The sequence below is a fragment of the Peromyscus leucopus genome, unplaced genomic scaffold (assembly GCF_004664715.2).
Source record: "Peromyscus leucopus breed LL Stock unplaced genomic scaffold, UCI_PerLeu_2.1 scaffold_464, whole genome shotgun sequence".
NCBI classification, from domain to species: domain Eukaryota; kingdom Metazoa; phylum Chordata; class Mammalia; order Rodentia; family Cricetidae; genus Peromyscus; species Peromyscus leucopus.
The window spans coordinates 43,955-65,931 of NW_023505359.1; positions in this window are offsets into that span (position 1 = coordinate 43,955).

A 21,977-nucleotide genomic window follows, 5' to 3' on the forward strand; every position below is an offset into this window, starting at 1 on the left:
TCGATGTTCTTAGGTCATGTGTTTTCACAGTAATAGAAAGCCAACTAAGACATGGCCTTTTTGTTTGTTAATGTCTTAGATTTTTAAGTTAAGGATAAACGATGATGGTCATGGCTGTTATGAGACCCTGTGGCAGTGCTCCTCCCAGACTTGCTGTTCTTGCCTTTTGAAAGCCCTCTCGTGCATAAATCCTAGTCATGGCATTATCTCAGGTATCACTCCTTCTTTGGACAACTGTTATCCCCAAGCTAGAAATAATTTCTCCTGCTGCTGCACCTCTCAGAACATCGATCCTTGTGTGTACCCCTTGTTCTAATTACTTGTATTGATTCTTGAGTTTAGGAATGTATAAAACTCCAGCATCCACACAATGTTCTGTAACTCTAATGCTGCATGCTGCCATCCCTGGCTCTTCTCTGTGGTCTGATGCTGATGACTGGCTATAAGTCACAGTTACTAGTAGCCATTGAGCACTTGCACTGTTCTAACCCATGCTAGGCACTTGACATCATGCTTGAGTTGATCTTCATGTGCCTGTGTCTTCATGCTATAATTATACTGTTCATAGATGAAAAAATAAGCAAAACAAGGCTCAACACCTTCCAGATAATATCTGGGGAGTCAGAGATGTATTTAGTATGTTGAATGAAAATTAGCCCAAAGGTTACAGTGTCTGATGGCATTGGACTCTGTATTTCAGAATTGTTAGGGCACACTTCTTTCAGGTCAAGTGTAATTTACTTACAGGATTTAAAAATAAACAATATGTCCTTTTACCCAAGTGACTTCTTTCTGTGCAACTATGCATCAGGAAAACCAGAGCAATTGGAGTAAAATGATGAAGACAGATTTGACTTAGGAACGGTTGGCATAGGGAAGGCTAGAGCTGTGCTCTGTTGTAGATCCAAAATCAAACAGAATTATAGCCAAGGACACGGGGCAGAGGTTACAGGCTGGACAGTTACTAAGAGGATGTAGAGGAAATTCTAGCTAAGGTAACTCAACAGAATTTCACACTGACCTATCAAAGTTCATCCAGCCTCAGCAGAAATTTCACTCTGTGCAGGGCAGGGCAATAAGGTACCACAGGTAGAGGTTGAAGAATTTGATCAGATACTAGGGGTACAATATTTTCACTCAGTTTGCGCCCAGTGGGATACTTGCTAAAACGGACTAAATGAGTTCAAGTTTGAGGCTAGTGAAATGTGAGTGAGCTCAGAGAAGCCAAAGTTTGATCAAGAAGAGGAATTTATTTGCAGGATCTTTTGGAACATGTGTGTGTGTGTGTGTGTGTATGTATGCTTATGTGTGTGTGAACAATGCACAATGTTCATTTCCATGTGCATAGTGCTATTGGGGATTGAACTCAGGGACTTTTACTTCTAGGCAAAACTTGTGATATCACTTCACTAACCAAAATTCTGATATCTTAGAGAATGATTGCTTTGGATTCAGTGAAGCAGTGAGTGCAGCAGGCTGGAAGGACATGTGTTGGTGATAATGGAGAGACAAACAGTCCACTTAGAGGGCCCATATGACTGCTGAGGTTATTTCATATACCTGGTTCCTTGTGTGCTGAAGAGGATAAAGTTCCAGATTTGAAGCTGGAGCTGTATTTCTGAGCCCAAGACATGGCAGTCCACAATTTCTTCAGGATGTTTCATTGATTAACTGAACTTTGCCTCCTTCATCTTTGGAATAAATGCAAGAGCCTATCCCTGGAGTTGCCATGAAGATTAACTAAGACAATACATAAGATGCCTTAGCATGGACTGTGCCCTCCAGGATGCCAGATTTGATCACTCTTCCCATTGTGATTGGAAACACAGACTGTGTTTCTGGTCCCATAGGGGTTCCAGTTCCTACCTTACTGGGCACTCTTGATCCAGAGCAGCAGGTGGATATACAGGGTCACCACCCCAGGTCTTCTAATTAATCCCTCCTTCTATAAACACTGCCCTGAACCTGGTCCTGGGTAGCTGAAACAGTAGTGAGTATCTGGATCAGGTTGGAAGCACCTAATCTATAGCAGATCAGCTGGGACCATTGCCACTTTTCCAGGGGAGAGGACTCTGGTTTAGAATCTCCACCCATCTGATGCAAGACACAGTGCAGAAGCTACAGACAGACTGCAGTATATCAACTGTGCAATCACTTGACTTCTGTGAGTTTTTTTTTTTTTTACCAAGAGAAACAAGAAACACTGATGCATTCTTAACTATGCCATGAAGAACATAAATGCAATAAAACTATCACAAATTAAAGGACTGTCATAAGATACTGTGTCCAAATGACATTTGAGGAAAGTTCAGCCCTCCCTTAGCAAGACTTGTGTGGTCTTAGTCTTCAATCCTACTTTCCATTTTAGCATTTTGGTTGTGGACATTAGTGCTTCAGCTATATTGCCTGAACCAAAATTACAGTTGAAGTTTCTAAGTTTCTGCTAGTCTCTCTTATAAGAAAAAAGTAATACAAATCATATTCTTGGACACTTTACAAATGAGAAAGAAACCCAGGGCTCCCTATGCATTAGTTTGACCACGTGTTTCAACAACCCTAGATCAGAAGGCAGTAAATCAAGACCCACAAGTTAAGTTTGATCTGCTTCCTGATTTTTGTAGGCATATTATCTAAGGGTGTTTTAAATTTTGAAAAAGATAAAAAGAAGCACAGTATCTCGTGATACGTGAAAATTCTCAAGTTCGTACCATTAGTAAAGCTTTATTTGAACACATGTGTACTGTTGGATGTGTTATGCTCTTGCTGCTGGTGACTACAGTGGCAGAGTTGAGGAACTAGGAAAAGTGGAGAGAGTTCATTCCATGGTCCTCTGAATAAAGTGCCTCCTGAGATGTTCCAGAGCACACTTGTACAGGTAGCAGCACATATGAACACATCCTTACTCTGGAAGTTCAGTATTCAGAATATGACTATAGTTGGCTTTCTTTACAAAAGAAATGGACTCACCAAAGAGGCTGAGCCCTATTTGACCATGCCATGTGTAATTGATGTCCTGAGGTCACAACTGGATAATTGCACAGGAGATTCATGCATTCAGCTGAGGTGTATGGTCTGTTCCTTAAACCCACAGCACTCTTCAGTTGCGTCTCCACTTTAATACATCTCTGTTTCTCCATATGTAAATAGAAATTATAATTGGCTCAAAGCTATGGTGAGGTTTATTGTTTTGGTGTGTTTTAACTGTACAAACTATGTTTGTTTCCTTACAATATTTGATACAGTTATATCATGCACTTTAATCATATTCATTCCTTCTCTTGTCCTGAACCCTATCCTTTTATCTCTCTTCCTAAATAGTCTTCAGTCTATTTTAGTGTCTTTAAAAAATTTAGATTCTATTTATTTAAAAAATTCTTTGATATTTGTGTGAGTGTTACTTGTTTTGCTTAACATGATCTCTAGCTCCAGTCACATTCCTGTAAATGACTTGATGCATTCTTCTTTGTGGCTGAGTAATACTCTGTACCCATGTCACAGTCTCTGTATCCATTCATCTGTTGACAGACACCTAGGCTGGTACTATATATAGCATGGTACTGACTGGCCAGTGTACCATGTATGGGGAAGGCTGTGCAGGTATCCCCATGGCTTGCCAACCCTGATTGCTTTGTGCTCACATCCAGGAGTGGTATAGTTGCTTATGTGGTACTTGACACAGATTTCCACAGTGGATGCACTAATTTATATTCTCACCAGCTATGTACAAAGCGCCTTTTCTCTACTGTACTCGCCAGCATCTGCTGTTTGTTTTCTTAATGATAGCCATTCTGATTGACATGAGATGGGACCTCAATGTACTTTTGCTATGGTGAGGTTTAAATTACATAAGCATGGAAGTCACTCAGCAACGTGCCTGTCTCAGAAAATACATACTGGTGTTATCATTATTAATTTTATTAATATTCCTCTTGTGTGACACCAAGGGCATTATATTAGCTCTCACAGTCTTTGTTTCTTCTATTTTAAATTGGTGACAATGGCAAAACCTATATCCTAGAGCACCTAGGAAGATGAAGTGTCCTCACGGCTGTGCATTATGCAGCAAGAGCTTAGTGGGTTTAGTCTTATACCTCCTATACCCTATAACACCAAGGTCCTGAGTTTTTCATGTCTTCAAGCTTTCTGGAATCTTTCACATTTGGACCACTCATTTGTCACTAGACATGCATCCTCCTGGGGCACTGAAATGCCTCTGTCATGCCTCTGTATCAATCAAACAAGTCATTTGAGACAGGGCTCTAATATGGCACTTCTTACTTGTCTAAAATTAAGGTGAAGTGTAGCCAGCTCAAGTGACATTAATATACATAGCCAAACCCTGGCTTTTCTTCATAGATTGGAGGGAGTAAGTCATGCTTCCAGTGAATCAGTGAACAGGTTAAGAGGCAAGCACCAACGTGCAAGGCTGGGAGGGACTTCTGGAAGGGATCTTTGTGAAATGCTTTTGTAGTGTACACGAGCCCCAAATCTGCTTGCCCACTCGCTGTAACATTGATTTTCCTACTCCCTAAACATGATCAGGCTGCCTTATTCTAGCAGTTATTCCCATCTCCTGAGAAATGGTTGTCTGAGCTCAAAGGAGGATCATCACTTAGAACAGGAACTGCACTTCTAGCATCCCTTGCCACCCAAGGAGGCCCTGTAGTTCTTGCCAACAGTGTGTAAGCTGAGTACCCGCTGGCAGTCCCTAGAAATATTCTTTAAGGGATGGGCTCTTACTCCTTGTTTTCCCCATTTCATACTTTTTTCCAGCTGGGTGGGATGTAACAGTGAATCAAACTGAGGCCCTAACATAGAGGCTGACGAAGGACAGTGAGAGCATTTTACCTATAGTTCTTTGCAAAGCAGTGCTCCGCCACAGAATAGGGTCCCTTTGTAGGTTGTCTTCCTGTGTGACTCTGGAAAGGAGCCTTTCCTCAAGCCGTGCTATACCCCTTCCTGCCATTCAACACTGTGGAAGATACCCTTAAAGTACCCTTGGTCTCAACGCAGTGGCATTCCCCTGAGGACTGTTTAAAGAGAAGCTAATGTGAAAGTGACCAGGATGCTGCAGAGGGCCAGGTTACAGCACTGGACTAGGAGCTTGCACAGCATAGGCTCTGAATAGTGTCCTAAGGGTGTGATAAATGTCATCTGCAGCTTTACAGCCTCCAGAATGAGTTTGCAGCACAGAATTGACAATTGTCTTTTTTTTCTCCTTTAGCGCAAGTTTTTATCACTGGTAGTTGGTCTCCAGGAAACCCATACAAATTCAGAGTTTTAAGCAATTGCCTTACTATCAACACTTACAATGAATTTCCCACTAGGAAACTTCACAATGGCTCTGTAAATAAATGAGTATGCAAATTAAATGTGCCTCCTGGGTGGGCATCACTCTATCTCCTATGTGCTGAGTTTGACCACAGGTTGCCCAATGGCATCTGGAGTCCTGGGGTACTGCTAATGAGAGAATATCATTCATGCATTTGTTCAATAGGCAGCTATTGGAGTGGTTAATATGTTTTAGGCACTGGATAGTGGAAGCTAATACCATATGAATAATAACACATGGTATGATATAGTTTGCTGTGGTTGGGGATAAAAAGACTGAATTATAAGTGTCCTTTTAAAATGTGCTCATAGGGGAGGAAGGAATGAGCAGCTTCACCTGAACCATCAGAGAATTTTCCTTACAGTCCAGTGTTCTGCTTTCTTCATAATTCTTTAAACACCCCATGCTCTCAATTTGAATATCACTTCACTACTCTTCTTGGCAAACCTTGGTTCATAGTTCAAGGCTGTGGCAGATGATGTTGGAAAACACCTAGAAGTTATTCTCCCTTGCTCCTTGTCTACAGAACCTTACCAAGAGAAAAATGACAACATCACATGGATATGAGGCCCTGATGATAAAGCTTCATTCGCCAGTCGAATTCCATTTGGCTAGCTAGTTTATTTCCTCTGTGGAATTAGTGCTGTGGGATGGTCTGTATGTCAAATTACTCTGATTGGTCAATAAATAAAACACTGATTGGCCAGTGGCTAGGCAGGAAGTATAGGCAGGACTAACAGAGAGGAGAAAAGAAAGAACAGGAAGGTGAAGGAGACACTGCCAGCCACCACCATGACAAGCAGCATGTGAAGATGCCGGTAAGCCACGTGCACGTGGCAAGGTATAGATTTATGGAAATGTATTAATTTAAGCTGTAAGAACAGTTAACAGGAAGCCTGCCATGGCCATACAGTTTGTAAGCAATATAAGTCTCTGTGTTTACTTGGTTGGGTCTGAGCTGCTGTGGGACTGGCGGGTGACAAAGATCTGTCCTGACTCTGGCCAAGGCAGGAAAACTCTAGTTACAAATTAGAGCACTTTGGAAATTGGAAAGATATTTCTGTGCAAAACATATTATTATGGAAGACTTGGGACCAAGGTTTTTATTTTCTTAACAAATAAAAAGCATGAATTTGCAATGGAGTGGGAGTGGGAAGGGGCATGGGAGAGATTAGAGGTGGGGCAATGATATATTTTAATTAAAAAAATAGTAAAATCTAGAAGTAGCTGATTTGCTGATTTTAGAATTGATACAGTAGCTGAGAAATGTTGTCATGTATTGGGACTCTTCCTGTTTCTATTTTGCCTTCCTCTGGCATCTTAGTGTGTTGCCTTATGGTTCTTTGATGGCATCCTTTGGTCTAAATAACACATTTTCCTTGTAAGTGCTTATGGCCCCAAAGCATTGCAGGTTTCCATACGGCCCCTCATTTATTCTTAGAATCTAGATGTCAACTATCAAGTTTTACTGGAAAAAAAACAAAAACAAAAACATAGATCAAATGCCCCTGGGAGGAGGCTGGGCAAGAGTGTTGGTGAGAATATGACCAAAACGAAAGAAAAACACAGGAAGGAAAGGAAACCCTGCTCACCCTTTAGGAGAGGAGGAGCTACGAGGAAGGAGACTTTGTAGGCAATCTGAAGCCAGGATAAGATATGCATTGATTGTGTATGCATAGCTCCAAACAGCAAGAGGATGGCAGGATCACATTGGGCCAGAGTCCACTGAATACAAAAGGACACTGTAGCGTTTCTGTTAGGAGGAGAGCAGAGTACAGATGAAGGCAGTGAGAATATGAAGGCAGGAAGAGGCTGGAGACAAAGGGCTCTGAGGTACTGTGGCTGGCCCTGGCTCTGTTCCATCAGCCTTGCAAAAGCTCTCTGGTTTCTTTTAGAGCAAACCTCTCCCTCACACTCCATCACTCTTTCCTCTGCATCTTCTCTGCTAAGGGTCAGGAAGGGTAAATAACTGTATGCGACTGGGAGCAGTGGACTCTTTGCTGCAAGGCTCTGTTTAATTAAATTCTGTCTGTAGCAATGTAGTCTGTGAAAAATCAGCAAACCTTCTCTGCTCTCTTAAATCTCAGAGCAGGGCTATGAAGAAGAAAGACTTGCCATTTGGCTAGCTTCAGTATTTCTCCAGAGTCTGCTAGGATTTCTTGAGCTGGAGGTAGATGTGGGATAGATGGCTGTGGTCTGGTGTGGAGAGATCTCACTGTGTGTACCATCACAGTGTCACCGTAGGCATCCATGCTGCAGGCCAAGCAGAGAAAAGGTTTGTTCAGTCATGACACAGGTCTTGTCCCCAAAGGCTCCTTGCACATGTAGTATGCATTAGCACCTTCCTGCTTGCTGGATACTCCACAGGGAATGAGCCCTTGTGACAGAGGTAATATAGCAATAATCATCATTCAGAGCAATAATTGATCTAATGAACAGTTCTCTTCTTTATGCTTTCCCCTCATGACTGGTATGTCTAACAGTTCATCACACTATGGTGGTCTCAGCATAATCAGAAATCACATACAGTAGCTGATGTCCCAGTACACAAAGTGGAAACTGTCCTTCCAAAGGTTTTGGATATCTCGGGTTGTTATTTCTACCACACTGTATTGGTTAAAGAAGTCCTTGAACCAGCCGAGGTCAAAGGGTAAATGAGTACCCATCTTTTGAAGGGAGACTGATTAGATCACGTTGTGGAAGAGATGGAACCAGAAATACTGTGAGTACAATGCTACAAAGTAGAGCAGTCACAGATCACAGAACAGAACGCGAACCTCTGCCCAGGGAGGCCGACCGTAGTAGCTGCCGTGAAGGTGCCAGAACATAAGGAATTCTGAAATTCACCCCAGTTTGCAACGTGATTCTGCCAGCTATATCACTGCTGTGTCTTCTAACAAAATAAGCCCCCTTTCTGTCTCATTCCAAAGGACTGAACTTTGAATTGTTTAGATTTTGAAGTCTGAAGTTTAAGTCACACATCCACATTGGCTGTGACTGTGCTCTGTACTCTTGACTCAGTGTTCTTATATCTCAGAGCCTGGGCCTCCAGCTGGTAACAGAGAAACTATTTCCAGACCATTACAAGATGGGCAGATGTTGGAAGCTTAAAAGTGAGGTAATGAATGTTCATTATCTGAGTGAGGTCTTGTCAGTTTGCCTTGCCTGCCTCAAATGTGTCTTTAAGGAACAGAACATCTGTTTAAAAGGAAGGCTGGGTGACAGTTGCTAATTGGGATTGTCCCCAACCTCACTGCTGAGAACTCAGGAGGTTAAATGGAGCATCTATCCTACAGTCTCCTCTCATCCTCACTTCTTCCTCTTCTAGATCAAAACACATATATTTCCACATACAACAGTATAAAAGGAAATGATCCTTACCAGTCTGTAAGAGGGTTTCTTGCATCTTCTGTCTGTGCATGTTTGGAAGGAAGTAGAGAACAAGCTCCATTTTCTATGTTTCCAAGAATGCTCTTATTTAAGTCCATCAGTTGGCTGGGCTGTTTTGGACCCTTTCTGTCTAGCCTTGAGAACGTGGACAATGTAAAATGGAAGCTTAACACCTCAGCCTAGCGTGACACACACTATTCTGCTCTGTGCAGAACATGATACACAGACAAGCGAATGAGGGAGATGGGAAAATGTCTTTGGTGGACAAAGTTCTGTCTTCCCATACTCTCAGTGGTGTTGTGATTTAATGAGTTGACACATGAACACTTGCAAGAGTACCTGTACCCTGTGAGACCAGCTACTACAAGTCCCGCCATTTCGTTTACACTACATAAATGCATGTATATCAAAATGAATAAAATGTCAGGGTTAAATTCTGAGCCAGCAAGAGCAACAGGGGAGAAAGAAATCAAAATCAGTCTGGAAAATGGTGGTAGATCTTTAGGCAAACAAAATACTCACTTGTTTGAACTCCCATCATTATTATCCCCAACATTACAAGCAGAGGACTGTAGCGGCTTGAATCTTGAACTTTCAAAGTTGCTCACAAACCAATACCTGTGTGTGCAATGATGAACCATGACCACCCTTCCTTACCCCAATCTAGTTTCCACACTCTGGGCTGCATGTCTAAGGTGTGCTAGCTTTCCTGTTCTTCCAGCTTTTAGCTTGCCCATGTCCTCCTACTGTGTCCAGGAGTAGTCCCATCAAATTATGACAAAATGAGAAACTCAACTTTGGTGCAGCTAGATAGACCTCCAACTCCTGAGTTCCTAGCCACAGGTGCCTGCCTGTCTGTCTGCTTCTCTCTCTCTCTCTCTCTCTCTCTCTCCTCTCTCTCTCTCTCCTCTCTCTCTCTCAAACCCAGGGACTTAAAAGCTCTGTACCACTGGACAATATCTGAACCTCAGAGATGTTTTAATTCTCTACCTGGCTATGAATTTTCCATTTCTTGCCAGGGACAAATATTCTCAATAATTTTGACAAAATTAACACATACTTCCACAGGGGTTTCATGAGCATTCTGTCCTTGAAATCATCAAAGAATTTAGTGCTGTAAGGCTGGAGGCAAACATCCCTCTGCTTCAGCTCTGCACACTTGTCCTTTACAGCCTGCAGGTGTTTTGGCTGAATTAGGACAGCCTGTAGGAGATCAACCAGTCCTTTGCAGGAGGGCATGGGCAGGGAGCTGACTTGGTGCTTGAGGTAGGCAGGATTTTAGGAGTGCTTTGGAATGGAGTTGTGCAATATAACCAACTTAAGGAATAGTATAAAAAATAAGTCCCAAATTCTCCCCTTTTCATGCCTTTCTGTGGTATTGTATTCCCCAAAATATTGTGCACCCTAATAAACTTATCTGGAGTCAGAGACAGAATAGCCACTAGACAGACACAGAGGCCAGAAAATGGTGGCACTCACACCTTTAATCTAGCATTCCAGAGGTAGAAATCCCTCTGGATCTCTGTGAGTTCAAGGCCATATTGGAAACAGCTAGGCATGGTGACACACGCCTTTAATCCCAACAAGTGAGTCTTTAATCCCAGGAAGTGATGACAAAAACAGAAAGATATATAAGGCGTGGAAACCAGAAACTAGAAGCATTTGGCTGGTTAGGCATTTGGCTGGTTAAGCATTCAGGCTTTTGAGCAGCAATTCAGCTGAGACCATTCTGGATGAGGACTCAGAGGCCTCCAGTCTGAGGAAACAAGACCAGCTGAGGATCCGGCGAGGTGAGGTAGCTGTGGCTTGTTCTGTATCTCTGATCTTCCAGCTTTACCCCAATACTGGCTCACAGGTTTGATTTTATTAATAAGACTCTCTAAGATTCATGCTACACCTTTCCTCCTGCAATTCTCTTACAGAATGTATGCACCATTTGTTTCAACTTATTCATGGTAATCTCCTGATGTTGGTCTTGAGGATTTTTTTTTTCCTGTTTTGTGGAGGAGACTGGGGCCTACTGAACTCTTGCTCAGATTCTCACAGCTAGGAAATAGTAGGGCTGGATTTTGATCTCATATAAGATGATCACAGAGACTGCTCTGCTGGTCCCTCCAAGATTTGCCACTCAGTAAAGGGCAATGAATCAGTACTGAGCATCTATTGTCTAAATTTCCAGTTATAACTCAGAGGTAGAAATTTCTTCATTAGTTCAATCACAGTGTACACAGCACTTTGTTTTCTATAATTTTACTTTACTGTTTAGGGTATAAGCATGTTTATGTTAATTATCTTGGTAATGATATATTGTGATTACATGATTTTCTATATATATACTTAAGTAATGTGCATATATTTAAGGAAGTACATACTTCAGTAATGAATTGCCTCAATAGTTTCTCAGTCATTTATTCATTTCTTTAATTGACTCAACAAACATTTAATAAGAACTTACTGTGTGTCAGGTGCTAGAGCTACATACTGGATGTATAAAATAGACCAGGCATTGTCCATTCCAGTGACATAGGGTTCATAGGGGACATAACAGACAGAAGAAGGTACAGAGTCCAGGTTAATTTAATGTTGTATCTCTACTTTGAAAATGTTTGAGTGCCTTCTTTATGCCTTGCTGTTATTTTAAATATAGCATATGGAGTATCCAGTTAATTTTCAGAGTAATATTTGATAATATATGCTTATTATAATACACCAAAGATAAGAAAACTGTAGCCTGGAAGTTCAAAAGCATGCCACGATCACTTAGCTAGACTATTATTATAACCTCTGTAGCTATCATGTTATCATAGGCTGGGCATTTTGAGTTTGCACTGTACCTGGCCCTTACTGTATAGTGATGCTCCAGTTCTTTCCTCCTGGAGACTACTGGGAGCCAGCGTGGGTATGCACAGGACTATACCATGTTCTAGTTCATGGTGGGGCCAAATGGTGTGGCTATTGTCATACCCAGTATCAGGCCTAGTCTCATCCTATGGAAGATGTTGCCTTGTCTTCCCAACTGTACACCATGACTTGAGGTGACCTGAGGTGCCCAATGACTAGCCTCTGTGGAGAGTATAGGCTTTTACGAGTTATCAGCTCATACCTGTTGGCTTTTGACTAGAGAGTGAACAATAAGGTGAGCATCCCCACACTACAGTGAAATGACAGAGTGGGTGGAAAGGAGTCTCACATCTGCAGTTCCGGGAAGGTGGGTTGCCTGGTGGCAGAGAAAGTCTTACCATTCGTGCTCACTCAGATGAGGATGCTGACAGTGGAGATGGGAGAATGGAGGTGCTGAGGAAGTCTTACAGAAAAAACCCCACTAGGGCTCCAGTTCAGAGACAAAGGCTGGGCAGAGAGTGAGCAGAAATATCCCCCTTCCACTGATGGGCACATTGTGAATGCTCCACAGCAATGGTTCTCAGGACATGGTACCAGACCAGCAGCATCAGCATCAGTTGAGAACTGTTTAACAGTGTTAATCAGAACTTCGTGGGTTGCATCCCAGTCCACAATCTCAGAAGCTCTTGGGGTGGTACAGGCAGGCAGTTAGGGAAGAGCCTGTGGCATGGGCACAGGTGTGAAAACTGCCACGTTAAAGCAGAGATGGATTTTTACATTTCTCAGTTCAAGCTTGGAAGTTTGAAACATTTTGCCTTTTATGTTGAAATCACCTCATATTCTTTAGCAAAATTACAAATTATGAAACACAATAAAATTACCCATAAATTTTACCTTTAGGTTCCTTATATGTTTTTCTGTGGAGCATTACCTATGCAAATCAAAACCAAACTGTGGATAATTTGCCTCAGTTTTGATGAATTGCCCTGAGAATCCCCTCTGGGCTCAGGTAACAAGAGAGGAAGAAGATGAAGTAGAGGCACGTAGCCCAGGAGTAGATCTGGAAGCTCCAAGGAGGAGAGTGGAGTTAGGGTCTCAGAGCCTCCATGTCTACCCTGGGATTGGGAAAAGGAGCCAGGGTTGCCCAAGTGCAGAGGCCTTAGCAGTTATAATCTGCCTGTGAGCGTGTTACCCTCTTTATCACTCTCATTAGATGGGATGAGATTTATGTCAGCTTAGAAATCATCCCAGTGATCAAAATATGTGAAGGGCTGTCATGGGGAAGAGGGATTAATCTCTCAGTGATTACAGGAGAAGTGGGAGGCTCTTCAGGGGTAGGCAGGCAGAGGGAGAGAGTAGGAAAGATTTTTTTTAACTCCTTGTCAGAAAAAGTCTTTGCAATCAGAAGGAACAGACAACAGGAAGGCTGCCTATGGAAGAGGAGAGCCCACAGCCTGGGACCTGCTGTTCTCCATGATAAGTTGCAGAGAGGCAGCATGTAAGAAACTGTGGCCTTCAAACACGGTTGCTGTGACTAGTGAAGTGCCCACACATTAAAGGGGCATGAGCAGTGACTGTCTTCTTGGAAGTGCAACGCTCCCTTTCCAATTTACTCTTGCTTCTCTGACATTGATGCTGAATGGCAGGTACCAACGATTTATTTTATTCTTAAAGAATAATCTCCTCTACTCACTCTGTTTTCTGCTGGTATTATTAGTAAGCAGCAAAACAGAGTATTTTACAGTGTGGGTTCTAGATCCAGATTGCCCAAGTTCAGGTCCTTTGTCCCTAAATAACTGTGTGGCATTGGGTTAGTCGTTTGGTAGCTATGGGTTGCATTTTCTTTATTTTTGAATTTTATTTACACTTATTTATTTGTATGTGCATGCACATATATGCACACATGTGTGGACTAAACTCAAGTTGTCAGGCCTGGCTACAAGGACTCTTACCTGCCGAACCATCTTGCTGGCCTCATTGCATTTTTGTAATTTTTACAATCCATAAAAGAGACTTTCTATGAGGGAATTAATAGGTTAATAAAGGAAGGGTGCCTACAGCGATGTCTGATAGTCACCGTCAATGCAGGCTCTCATTCTTGCCACTGCTGATAATTATTTCTGCTGCTGTTCATTATTTGCACTGTAGCCCTGCCACATCCATATTTGAGCTGTGACATCTGCTTCAGTGTCCCTCAGTGCTCTTCCTGCCCCATACTGCAGCCCTGAAGTCGTTAGAGCATAGCCTAGAGCAGTTTCTGTTGCAATAGACATTTTATTCCTTAAGATAGGGAGTTTTCTGTGACACTCAAATATAGGGAATTCATGCTTAATTAATTCAAGAATAATGCTATTCTGCCTGGCAGGTAGAGACCCTGGCTATCTACCATCTACCTGGATGAACCCACAAGAGTGAGGTTATGTTATGAAATGAGTGTGTGTGTGTGTGTGTGTGTGTGTGTGTGTGTGTGTGTGTGTGTGTGTAAAGTGTTTTGCAATGAGGCCAGTGTCCACTCCAGCACTATAATCAGTAGCCCCAGCTTTGTAGTTAGACATCCTTTATTTCATTTTCTGCTCCTTAGCTTTCTCGGTATGGCCAGGGGCATATCCTCAGTCTCTTTCTATGTCACTGTTTTCTCAGTGGTGACTTCACTGCCTTATGCCAGTGTTGAATGAGGCACACGTGTGGCTGGCGTGCTACAGATGCTGCATTTTGTGTCCTCTCTGTCTTTGCAAAGAGAAACGAAGGGCTTGGCATAGCATTAACTTGAACTGGAGCTCATGCCTGATAAGGAGCAGATGGTCTCCATTTCCCATCACACAGGAGCCTGAGGAAGGGAGCCATTATTCAGTGTGAGGCCTGTTGTGGTTCAATGCTCTGACTTCAGGCACCTGTGTCAGGCAATGCTGCATGTTCCCAACCCCAAATAAGCACACTGATTTGATTCCTAGTGCAGTGTTAGGCTCAGTCAGTACCTGTGAGCTAAATTTACAGGTGGAGAAATAACTTACATGTGCTCTTCCCTCATCAGCAGGCCAGGATAGACTGCTCTCATCTTCAACATGTGCAGGTGGCATGCCGCCCAGCCATTCATTCAGTGGATGTTAGCAGTGGAAAAGCAGAGAGATGGATGTAAACTTTTGAATAGCCGGACCACTTAACCTATCTGCTCCTCAGTTTTACCTTGTGAAATGAAAATCAATGACCAGACTCCCGTGGGGATTAAGTGTGACATTCATAGGTGCTCATTAAAATTAGATTCTTTTCCTTTTCCTCTTGTAATTTTGAAGTCATGGAGGGTTTTGCCCTCTGGATAGTCATCATCAGCTCATGAATCATTCCTTCATGTGTGTCCCTGTTCATTCACTAATTCCTTCTTCCACCAGGGCACCCTTCTTAGGACACTCTTTTTACAAGCACCCTTTCTACAGTGGTCCTTCTTGGGACCCAGGGATCCAAAATAAATAATATCAAACTGTTTACTTGAACACTTTACACCCTTTCCAGAGAGAAAGAAATAGTTACCTATAACATAACTTGACAAGATGATGTATCTAATGGAAGTCGCATGCAGCTTACAGCTAGTGCATAATGGCATCATTTCTCAATTTATACAATCTGTTTTCTACTCTCTGTTTGGCTCCTCCTGCCTAAACATTGCCCTCAGCAAAGCATAGGCATTTCTGAATAGGCTGATTTTTTAGTGAAGTGTTATCTTGGACTGAGGGTAATTTGGTGAGGTTAGTAGGGAACTCACCATGTTTCTTGGTTCCTAAGGGCTGAACAATAGAACTATTCTGTGAGTGGAGGCAGAAACACTCAGTTGTTTATGTATTTACACATCCATCCATCTACCCATTGTCTATCCATTTGGCATCCATATAAACACATGTACATACATCTATACATTGACTCTTTCATGTGCACATCCAGTCAGCCAGCTAGCCAGCCAGCTATATACCACCTCCCTCTTCTCCTTATAGCACTAGTAGTTCAAGAGTGAGGATTCTAGAGTTTGACACCTGAGTTACTTACTAGCTACATGATTTGTAAGGTCATAAACCATTTTGGGCACCTTGATTCTTATTCTACAAAATCACATAGCACAAGTGATTGTATTGGTTCTCTACTACTGTGTACAAATTACCCCAAAACTTGGTGGCTTGAAAGAGCAGCATTTATCACCTCATCATTTCTGTGGACCTGAAAGGCAGACAGTTTCCTCTGATTCTATACCTTTTGCAAGGCTGAAAATCATGATGTTGACCTGTGTAACTGTCTTGAGGCTCAACATAGGGTCTGCTTCCAAGATTGCTTCTGAGGATGCTATCAGGTTTCAACCTTGTGGGTTGTAGAAATGTGGGTCTTAGTTACTCCAGAGTTGATGGCTAGAGACTTCTCCTGTTTCCCTTTTCATGTGGTTCTTTGCTTAGGGTTGCTCACACATCATCTTGATTGACTGATATGAGCCAGAGGACAGAGTGACCATTGCAAGACCAAAGACTCAGTCTTTTGCAGTCTTAAGTTTGTGACTTCTATTCACTAACTGTGAGTCAGTCAGTCCAGCTCACACTCAAATAAATGGATTACCTTTGCTATGGGTGCACAAAGGTTGAAATAGGAGCTGGGCATGGTGACACAGGCCTATAATTCCAGCTAGTCAGGATTCAGAAGCAGACATATTGGAAGTTCAAGGCTAGCCTAGGCAACTTAGTGAGCTCTCTTTCAAAATACAATGTAAAAGAAAGGAAAAAAGGCTGGTGATGTAGCTCAGTGTTTGAGCACTTGCCTTGTGTTGCATGAGAGATCCTGGGTTCAGTCAACAACAATGCAAACAGAAGGCCTGTGTTGTCATTGAGAAGCATTGAAAGTCACCTTCACAATGAGAATTAAAGGAGTTATGTGTCATGGTCATACTTCACAGTTAACTACTAGTAGCTATCATTGTTACTAATACTACTACTGGTACATGTTTTCTTTAACTGTTCACTGAATTTTCTACCAGATCAAGTATGCCATTCTCATTGCTACTTGTGCCATTCAAGGGGCAGCTGGGAGCAGAGCAACTTTATGTGAGTTCTTCTTCAGGGAATTCCTAGTGAAATGGGGAATGTTCTTTGTGAAAAGTATAAAACCACAGAGTAGAAGATGACTGTTGTATTGTCATAAGAAGGCAGAAATCCAAGGATGGAAGGCTCTGGATATAAACAGACATTAGGCATTGTGAAGTTTAGTGGAAAGGCAGGACATATGAAGATATGCCAATTCTGATGGGAGTTTGGAGTCATCTGTGACAAAATAGGAATCATGGATGATAAGGATTGTCAGATATAGATGCACATTCCAGAGGAGAGGGGGCAACTTGAGAGACTCTGAAGCCACATACTCAAGTTCAGAAAGAATGTATGTTTCTTCACTGACACAATTCAAAAACAACAACAAGCAAACAACAACAACAAGCAAACAAACAACAAAAACAGTGCGAGAAACTTGACTATTTCTTCTTCAAGATCCTTCTCCAGGAACTGTACAAGAGTGAGCACTCTTCTTCCCCATCCCAGAGGTTCTTGGCTATTGGGAAATATTGGTAAGAACTCAGAGGTGACATTTTAGAGCCTAGTACCTGGCTCTGTCAAGTTGAATGTGTCCGTCACCCCTTAACACCCCAACTTCCTTCTCTGAAAATGGGTGGCTTTAAATACTTCAACAATGACATGTACACACACAAACACATGCTTATCATCACTTTCTGAGTACTCTGTATGTGTGTGTGGCACTTGTGTCTGTGCAGAGGCTACTTTTCCCCATTGTGCATGTATGATGGCCAGAGGTAACTACTGAGTGTCTCTCTATAGCTTTTCACCTTGTTTATTGAGACAGGATTTCTCACTCAACCTGGAGCTCTCACAGATTAATCTAGACTGCTGAGCCTAAGCTAGCCCCTAGGATCTTCTTGTCTCCCAGCAGGGAGGTTGCAGGTGTGCCTAGATTTTATGTGGGTGCTGGGTATCTGAACTCAGGTCCTCATGTCTATATAACAAGCATTTTACCCACGGACCCATTTTGCAATCCTTCTATTACATTCTAAATAGTTCAACAGCTCTATGAACTTTTATAATCCCCATTTTCCTGGTGAGATGACTGAGAGTTAAAAAATATGACTTACTGGTAATTTGAAGAGCCCAACTTCAAGCTATTTTGACTTCACAGCCCATGTGACTAGTATACTGTCAGATTTCTCAGTGGTTAAATGTTGTAACACGTGGTTATTTCCTTTATGTAAGTAAGCAGTCATGAAAAAACGACACCTGGGTGTGCTTGTCTGAGAACAACTATACATACAGGATTGCATGATTCTAAGTATAAGTGTCAGGTATGAATTGTACAGATCCTTGCACAGCCATACATAGAGATAAACTTGCATTGTATCCCTGCCATATAACTGAGTTTTTAAAATTATACATTTTTTATGGTTGTCCATTATCCCATTATCCCATTGTCTCTTTTGGAGAACTTACTTTTATATCCTACCACTATAGTTATTTATATAGTATTTAATCAGTCAAACATACCACTAGTTGTTGGTAGTTTATCCACTGTAGTTTTTTTTTCTTTTCTTTTTTTTGCAAGACATCAGAGGACTGGCCACAGTTCCTGGAATCATTGCCTGGAAAGCCTCTGTGCTTCTCCTCTGCTGTTGCTGTGGATAGTAGCATTGGATGTAGGGGTACTAAGCTGTTTTGCCTTTTTCCACACTGCATCCTAGGATGGCCCCTGCTATAACACTCCAATCATGCTGAAAATGAGGCTCAGGAATTAAATGATGCAATTCTGAATCATTTATTCTGAATCTATCTTGGAAAATGTGGTTTATAGTTAAAAAGCCAGCAAAAGAAGTTGCAAACTCTGCATGGTTCACACCCTTTGGGAATGCTTGAGTGAGGTCAAGCCTCATATTCCACAATGACAACATGTGTCATCCAAAGTCCAAATTACAGCAGTTATCTGTGACAATGGCATATTTTATAAGCAATATTAATTTTCTCTGCATATATTTCCCTGTTTCCCAAATTTTCTTTCATGAAGGTGATATTTTGTAACTTTCAAAGATCTAAACTAGAAAACATGTTGTCTTAAGATGTATTAAACTTCGGCACCTTAATAGCTCGCATACGAAATTAGTGACATGTTCCATTTGCAGATTCACATGAATGTGCCAGAAGGTGTTTACTTGATGTATCCTAGCTGGAATCTTCTTTTCTTTATTTCTTCCCAAATTCCCACCAATGCTCATTTCCCCATTCAGTAATCAGCTCATGTGTTATTCCAGTTTTCCTGTCCAGGCCCTTAGGCTTGTCTTTACTGTTTCTCTCACTGTTTACACACAACTCATTCACCAAATCTTGTCGTTTTTTACTTTGAAAAAATATCCGGATAGCCTATTCTTTCCACTACATCCCAGTCATCAGTATTTCACCTTGTCTGGAACATTCTGGAGACTCTTCTTGGTAATCTGGCCTCTCTTGCAGCCTTTCTTCACCTGCAGAAAGAGAGCTCCTTTTGAAACGTCAAGTCCAAACATGTCCCTTCTGTCAGGCCTCTTCAAAGGCTTCTTGTCTCGCAAAGAATAAAACAGACACATTAAATGTTCTTCAAAAATATGAATTCTGCAAGTGGTTACAGTCCAAATTGTGTGATATGCCACAATCTATTTGACTTTTTACCAGTGGTTGGGATTTTCCTGCTGCCCTAAAGGCTGGTCCTCTCTCACTTCTCAGACGGTTGTCTCAGATGGATTCATAGATGAAGAGATGATATGACCCCAGGGAAAGAAGTTGGCCAGTATTCCCAGTTACAGTTTGATCCAGTTCTTAGCTCTGCAAAGTATGTCTGAGTATGTAAAAGTAAACCTTCAGCCATGGTGGATTTTATAAATATGTTCTGTATTAATCAGATTAAAAACTTTACATATACTTTTTACAGATGGCCGCTTGTCTGATGGTCAAACCCATACTAGTCTCTTGTCTACTGTTGGAGGTGTGCCTTACACGTAGCATCCAAGAGTTACTCCTTCCCTGCCCTCATAGCTGAATGAGATTTTTGGTGCTTTTTACTGACACATGGTGGGACCAGAACATGTTTGGTTTTGAGAGTCACAATATTCTCTTTGCCCCAGCAGTATCAAAGCAGCCACAGACAATCCATGAATGAGCAGGCTGTGTTCTCTATACTTTCTGCTGAAAGGGAATTTCATATAGTTTCTACACATCACAAGCTACCTTTCTTTGGTATCTCCCCCCCCAATACTTAATAAGGTAAAGCCATCTTGAAGTCACCAGCCTGATTGACACATAGATGTCTATTTGTCTATTTCTAGAACTTCTGGATCTTGGGCAGGTTAGATGAAACATACAGTAGATTCTCTGTAATTGTGAATTCTGCACCTCACCCACCAGGTTCAACCAAAACCCTGCATTTCTAAGCTTTCATGTACAGAGCATTAAAAATTGTCATTATACCCAAGACAATACAGTAATACTAATTGTAAAAAGTTGGGGCATGTGCAATCCAGAGATGATTTAATATATGTGAGGGTTATGTGTGTCATATGCAGATGCTATGTTGCTTACATAAGGGAATGAGCAGATGCAGAAGTGGAGTCCTTAGGAATGGATCTCCACAGATACAAGGAAAGGGCAACTGTACTCATTCACAAAAAAACTAACTGCTAAGCATATAGCAACATTGTTGTTATAGTCATGTAATTAATATATCACCACTGTTGTACTATTACAATGAGCACCAATTCTCACCTTAGATGCTTTGTGAAGTATAACTCAAACCAGCAAATCCATGTGGGCATTCTTGACACACATGGGTGTTGCTGGGTTTTGCTTTGTGTCTCTTCTGCAGGACAGGCTTGGGTTAAGATGCCTTGCTTCTCCCCAGCACTCGGGAGGCAGAGCCAGTTGGATCTCTGTGAGTTCAAGGCCAGCCTGGGCTACCAAGTGAGTTCCAGGAAAGGCGCAAAGCCTACACAGAGAAACCCTGTCTGGAAAAAACAAAAAACAAAAAAAAAAGAAAAGAAAAGAAAAAAAAAAGATGCCTCACTTCTCACTCTTCCCTGCTTCTCACCTGCATCCTCTATTCCATGTACACTGAAGCACTTTCAAGTTCTTGTATCTACCATAATCTCCTTAAATTCTCACTTCAGCCTACATCTTAATTCATCTAAATAATGAATAATACTCACTGGGCTGTAAAACCAAAGAAGTCCTTACATGACATCATTAAGTTATTGAACCCTAAGTTTCTTACTTTTTAAATAGTTTCTCCCGTAGTGTCACAATCCCAGTGTTCTGAAGCTGCCCTTGAATGGTTTTCAAAGCCCCGCCCTCACACAGGACGCTATCAACACCACAGAGAGCTGCTTCTTCTTTGGAATTCAAATACCCAGTCCCATGAGAGTTGTTCTATAAAAGGAAAGTGGAAGAGCATTGTTTGTTCTTTAATTAAAGCCATAGCAACAACAGCTGTTGACAGCCTGACTTAAACTCTTCCTTGGAAGAGAAGTGGGGCCCCAGAGTGCCTCTGTGTGGGTGTCCTGCTGTGACCAGTGGTGTCAAAAGCAGATTGCTATTCCCAGTCTGATGCCTCCTCAGTGGAGAACTCTTCTTAAAGGTCAGTAGGTTGTCATGGGACAAAAGGATTTTGGAGAGCGGCAGACTCGACTTCACATTTATTGGCTAAATTTTGAGCCTCTATTTCATCTGCAAAATGGTGAATCAAATGTTTGTTATGCCGGAAGGTGAGGGTGGTATATGAAAATGTGTGTGTTCCAACATGGTAGGATCTCAAGCCCCGGTAGTTATTAACCCAGTAATATTTCAGACAAGGCTGGCTTTGAATTCCAGACAGGGCAGAAGGTTGCCATATGCCATGCAATAACAGAGGCCAATGACATATGGTTCTACCAATCTCAGAGATCCCAATTATTAGAAGAAAGAACACAGGCATTTTCTAAAGCAAAGGTCAGTGACTTTTTGCTTTTTTCTGTAAAACACTCAAAAGAAAACATTTTCACCCTGCCAGGCCATATTGTCACTGTTGTAACTATTTGGTATTATTGTGTAGTGGGGGGAAAAATCTCACAGCTATACCAAGTGCACAAGGTTGTGTGACAACAAAATTATTACAAAATCAGATGGCAAGTAGAATTGGCCTGGTACCATAACTCCCAACTTCTGATCTAGACTCTATAAAAATGTGACATAGTGATGGAATTTCAGAAAGCAGTGTGCCAGGACAGTGTTCAGGTCCTCTGTCTTTTGTTAGTCAAAGGGGTTGTTTTGAGGGACTCAGACCACAGATCAACATGTGGAAATAAGCCTGAGTTACTTTTCTCTTTATGGGT